A 6,372-nucleotide genomic window follows, 5' to 3' on the forward strand; every position below is an offset into this window, starting at 1 on the left:
GGTGTTACAATAAGAGTATATTATTTATTCTTTTATTGGACTATTAATTTTACTATTGTAAATGAAGTTACGTCATGCAAAAGTTATATACTCAATGTATCAACTTTTTGCTTTTTAGTTATTTGAACTCAGGCTTTCAATACATCAAAGTATACGAGTCACACATATATAGTTAATCACTTGCTTAGAATTGAGGTAAGTCATACTATAAATGTCACAAGTGAATTAATCTATAAACAGATCTAGGATTAATTCGACTTAGGTTTTGTCCAATGTATTGTCAATCTAGACAATCACATCTGTAATAGCCAATTTTGGTCTAACCCAATTAAACCCAAATGAATAATAAAAGTCCATAACAAAAATAAAAAAACCAAATCGGCTACCCAAATTTTAGCCCAAACCTTAAAACCTAATTAAAATCCAACAAGCCCAAACCAGCCCTAGCCCACAATTTTAAAATTTTTCAGCAACAAACCCTAGCCCCTTCCAAGCTTCAGCCGCCTCAGCCTTGGCCACCACGCGTGCCGCCTCGTCTCCTCACGAGCCAACCACCGACCTTCCACGCCTCTAACACTTGCAGGAAAAATAAAGACAACAAGGACAAACAAAAACGACAAAAAGAACGACATTGAACCGTCTTGTAAACGGCTTCAAAAGCCAAAATCCCCTCTTTGTAATTTTTTTTACGGACACTAAGATCCAAAAAGTAGAATAGAAGTAAAAAAAAAGGTGTTAATTTTGATTTCTTTTTTTCTTTCGTTTTTCTGTCTCTTTTTACTTTTATATTTTCTTTTTACGAATCAATCTTTAAGGCATAAAGAAGAGCAAGAGAAAGGAGAAAGCCTTACCTGAGCCATCCAGCGGTTTCGTCGTTGGAAGTCCTTCTCCGGCGCAGAAATCGGACTATTAAAGGGTGGAGAGAGTTTGTTTTTTCTTCTTTTTTCCAGGCTAAAAAGGATTGCCTTCAGATTCATCTTAAAAGGGACTAAAAATCTAACCTTTACGTGGCTCCGACCACCGCCTACGGTGGAGCCACGGTAGTCTGGCGCCGTGCAATTATGGGTTTTATGAACCCTAGAAGAGAAATAGAAAGAAAAATAGGGGAGCTTTTGATTTTGTTAAAAAAAATGGTTGAAGTGAAGTAAAAAAAAAGGGCTTTGTTTTTTAAACAAATGAAAAAAAGACGCGTTTGGTGGGGTGTGGATATGTGCATCCTCAATTATTGAGATATCTGCACATGAAGTCCCTCCATCTTTTAGCGTCCTTCGATCAAGCCCTATTTTATCTTCTCTTTTTCTCTTAATTTGGCCACCAGATATTGCTTGTTTTTTAAATCGGTCATCTGTTCTATGGGGCTTAACGTGCACGTTTGGGCTTGGGATATTGTCCCATTTCATCCTCACGAATTTAGGCGCGTTTTATTGAGGTCCCTAGCAGCTTTATGTTATCTATGATCTATACTTCAAATTTTGATTTGTTTTCAATCACGTCCTAGATTTATTTAAATCATTTACTAATCCCTTTAAAAAAACGTTTTATTATATGGTTTTTAAATATCTTATAGGTTATTTATTTTACATCTATTTTAACTTATTTTAATATGATGTTTATTCAAATGTTTATTATTTATTTTATTTTGATTTATGTGTATATTTTATCCTAATCTATTTTACATGTATTGTTTATTTTATACTCCTTACCCATTATACATATGCATATATATAGTTTATTTCAAGTTTTTATATATTTATTATTCTTTTAAAACTGCTTTGTTATATTTACTTCAAATTATTTTATATTGTTTATCTTTAAGTTATTGTATATTATATATTTCAAATAACTCTTTTTATATTACCTTTGAACCGTTATTATTATAAAACATATTTATGTTGTATTTTTTTTTTAATTCTTTTACATATTATATATCTTAAACTTGTTATATATCATTTCAAATTGACTTATATATTATTTATTTTAAAATTATTTCATATACTTTATTTTATACCCTTTTTATTTATTTTAAATGCTTTTATTATTATTTTAGATTTCTACATATTATTTATTTTACACTTTCATATATACATATTATCTATTTTAAAATTATTCATATATGTCATTTTTTTATTTTCTTTGTGTATTATAGATTTTAAAATTCTTTTTTTACATTATTTATTTTAAACTCATTTATTATCATTCTAAAATTTATTTACATTTCATTTGTTTTAATTTGTTTTATACCTTTTTATCATTTAATTCATTGGCATCTATTTATCGATGTTATTATTTGAATATTGTGAGATTATTGCCATTACATGTACGTTAATTCACTTACTCGTGTTCATATTATTGCCTTTCGCTTGTGGAATATTTTATGCAGGTATCATCGTTCCATATCGCACCATACTTTTATTTCATATTCTCGCCCCATAAATCAAGCCTCTTTACATTTATCCAATAATTGTTTTATTTTAATCCAAACAAATAATCTACGTCGTTCAAATATCGGATTTGCTATTATTCAAAAGCAAAAATTTTAAAATAAAGCAATGTTTCGGGTTTTGGAACATCAAGGAATTTTGCCTTAAGTTACGGGGTTTTGGTTCTCTCGTTGATTCTAAATAGCCAAATATCCTTTTGAGTTTTAAAATATATGGATTTCCAATTAAAATTAAAGACAAACTTACACTCGGGAGTTCATGGTATTGTGTCCTAACTTACGGGATGTGATACTCTGATATCTTGAGACGAGGAAATCTTTAACAGTTGTTTTGATTAAATTCAAGCATTTTTGAAATCAACGTTAATAAAAAAGGATCGTATTTTAAATTCGTTCTCGATTTTCAACTTTCGACATTAAGACACTAATTAATCAATTCGGTACCAATTTTGGGCATGACGAGGGTGCTAATCCTTCCTTGCACGTAACCGATTCCCGAACCCGTTCTTTCGAGATTCGTAGACCAAAAACCCCGTTTTAATAAACTTAAACGTTTTATTAAAGCAAAGGTGATCCGATCACACCTAATAAAGATCAGTGGCGACTCCCGTTTTAATCTTCGCTTTCAAACAAAGTCGATGCCTGTTTTCAAAAAAATGGTTTCGACAACATCTACGTATCTATATTTTGGGAGTAAACCACTCCGATACCCAAGATAATATATTTTCTCATTTGGATTTGATAGACAACATAGTAGTCCTTTAACCAATTTGCTCAATCCAAACTATAGACTATTGTAAATGAAGCTATGTTATGAAATGTCATATATTTTATAATATACAAATAATAGTTAAATTATTTTTCCTAGACAAATAACCCATGGTCACGTTACTTTTCTAGCTATCATGTAATGCTCATAAGAGGATATTATTTTTCCTTTTATTGAGCTATGAATTCCACTATTGTAAATAAAGATATGTTATACAAAAGTTGTATACCCGATGTATCAGCTTTTGGCTTTTTAGTTATTTGACTACAAATATAGATAGTTATATGAATTTATGAATAAAATTCCTCTGCCCCATGATTGTGACTCTTAATTTGCCCCTCCAATGGTTTATTAACATGTAGATTATATAATTATATATTGATTGACCATTGCTGTTGTAACACCCCTTACTCGACCTATCGGTGGGTCTGAGCTACAATATACTACACTAGTTATCGAAGTAATCACAATCAATAAACATCCAATTCGTGTCATTATACTTTTAAATGCATACAAGACAAGAAGCATATGATATGATATTCAATCAATTCCGAAACTTACAAGGGCTTAAGAATACTCTTATAATAGTCCACACTCGAATTAGGACCAAATCGTAAAGTTTTAAAAATTCATGGATTGATATCGCAACTTTGTCATTTCTTCATCGCGGTGTGATCATCTCCGTATATCACGTTGTGATTGTCGAAACCATTTTCAAATCGAGTTTTGGAAAATGGGAATCGATTTTAAAAAACGAAAACGGGAGTCGCCACCAATCTTTTTAGGTGTGATTGGATCACCTTATAAAATGTTTTCTTTTAAAATCATTAGTTTTGGTGTACGAAATCAGAAAATGGGTTCGTGAGCCGGTTACGTACGAGGAATGGTTAGCACCCTCGTAATGCCCAAAAATTGGTACCTAATTGATTATCAAGTGTCTTTAATGTCAGAAATTCAAAAATTTTAAGATGCAATCCTCTTTAGAATATTTTGATTTTGAAAATTGAGATTCACTCGTATCAAAATATTGACACTAAGTTAGCCCCCCTTTTTGAAATCCCTATCTCGAAACGAAAAAATGCCACATCCAATAAGTTAGGACACAACGCTTTGAAATTCCAAGACAGTTGCTCGTATTTTGAAAACCTTAAAAAAAATTAAAAGGGTACTTGACTATTCGAACTCAACAAGAAAAGTTGCAACCCAATAAGTTAGGGCACTACTTTTTCGAAGCTTCCAAACACCTAGCATTGCCTTTTTATTTTTGAAAACTTTGAAGTCTCGTTTTTAAAACTGATGCATGAAGGAGCACATTAACATAATAAAACATAACATACAAGATAACATATTATAGAAATAGGTAAATAAAAGCATAATAACAATAACATAAATGTCATACATTAATTAATATATATATAAGAAATATAAAATATGGCAAATTTTAAATAAGTAAAATATACATAAAAAACAACATATATTAAAGAAGAATAGATAAAATATATAAACATGTAATTCAACATATATTTAAACATATTAATAAACGAGAAAATGATGCATGATGTATGATTGTATAAAAACGAAACAAGACAAACAAATACAATAATATATAAAAATAAAAATAATAATAATATAGTAACATATATTATCAAGCAATCAACACTTTATAAAATCATGAAAATAGCATTTAATACATGGACAATTTATAATATAAAAAATATAAAAAGGTTTAATAAAATAAAGTGAGTAATTTGGATATATGTGTATATAATTAAAATACAATTTAAAAATGGGTGATAATAATATATTATAGATAAACTTTAATTTTAAGATAAAATAATAAAAAAATATGATATTGTATTATATCAAATAATATAAACATTTAATAATACATAAAAATATAATATTTAATAGTGAATTTTAAAATAGATAATATATGATAGTATATAAAAATAATAATAAATGAAATAATTTATAATATATAATATAAAATATAAGTTTTTAAAATAATGTATAATATAAATAAATAAATATATAAGATATATAAGTTAAAATATAATATATAAAAATAATTTACAAATTTTGAAAATATAAATAATATAATAAATAATATATATAATAAATTAAAAATAAGTTTAAAAGTATATAAAAAAGGGGTGAAATTAAAAAAGGTTGAAAAATTAAGATAGACGAAGAATAAAATAAGAACAAACCAGAGAGAGTAAGAACGCAAGAGGGAGAGAAATTTGAGTGAATGCTCTCAAGAATTCTTATTGCTTCCCAAAACTCAAGTGTTTTACAATGAAGGGAGAGGCCTCTATTTATAGTTGAGCCTCTCCAAATCCAACGGTACAGATCAATTACATCAACGGTTAAGATCAAAGGATATCTACAAATTAAATCTCCAAGATTACAAAATCATATCTTCTAAGATTGTATATCATATATAAGATTGCAATCATATCTAAGATTGTATCATATCTAAGATTGCAATCATATTTTGTAACGCCCCAATTTTTGGGAATCCTGTGAATGTTGGCATAGGTTTAATTATGTTAGTGGGCCTCTAGAAAGCCCAAACTTAAGATAGAACCCGACAATTTTAGTTAATTTTTGTTCCATAAGAAAAAGGGGTGAAATTATGAAATAGAACCTATGTGAAAATATTTGAAAATGCTATAGGCTAAATTGAAGTGGCCAAATAAATAGGAGTGCAAAATAGGAGGATTTGCATGACAAACCTCCCATTTTACATGAAGTGGCCAGCCATCATGTTGTTATAGACAAAATGTGCACTTGATATCCATAGTTTATGGTACAAATTGATACAAATTGATAATAGGTTAGGTAAATGTTCCATGATAATGGGTTAGGTAAATGTTTCATGATAATGGGTTAGGTAAATGTTTCATGATAAGAATTTCATGTCTTTTGTATTAAAGAATTAAATGGATGAAATATGAAGTTTTATTAAAAGAAAAAGGGGTGAAAAGAACAAAGTTTTGTCCATCTTTGTTCATCATAGCTGAAAGTTAGAGAAGAGAAAGGAGAGGAGAAAGCTATTGAGTATTCGGTCATTAGGAGGAAGAAAATTGAAGGTAAGTTCTTGGTACCTTGCTTCTATTTTGAGGTTCATGAGTTCTTCTTGATTCTACCTTAACTCTTG

The 6,372-nt window shown here is 28.8% G+C and overlaps 1 long non-coding RNA gene across 1 annotated transcript; it reads right to left on the reverse strand.

Moving 5' to 3' along the window:
• Nucleotides 1-221: 221 nt before the first annotated feature.
• Nucleotides 222-1,110, reverse strand: LOC121230410 (uncharacterized). The gene is made up of 2 exons (XR_005928389.1): nucleotides 852-1,110; nucleotides 222-570 (listed from the first exon to the last, which is right to left on the reverse strand). It is a non-coding gene; the product is annotated as an uncharacterized lncRNA (long non-coding RNA).
• Nucleotides 1,111-6,372: the final 5,262 nt, after the last annotated feature.

This window comes from Gossypium hirsutum, chromosome A06, assembly GCF_007990345.1.
Source record: "Gossypium hirsutum isolate 1008001.06 chromosome A06, Gossypium_hirsutum_v2.1, whole genome shotgun sequence".
Lineage (NCBI taxonomy): Eukaryota > Viridiplantae > Streptophyta > Magnoliopsida > Malvales > Malvaceae > Gossypium > Gossypium hirsutum.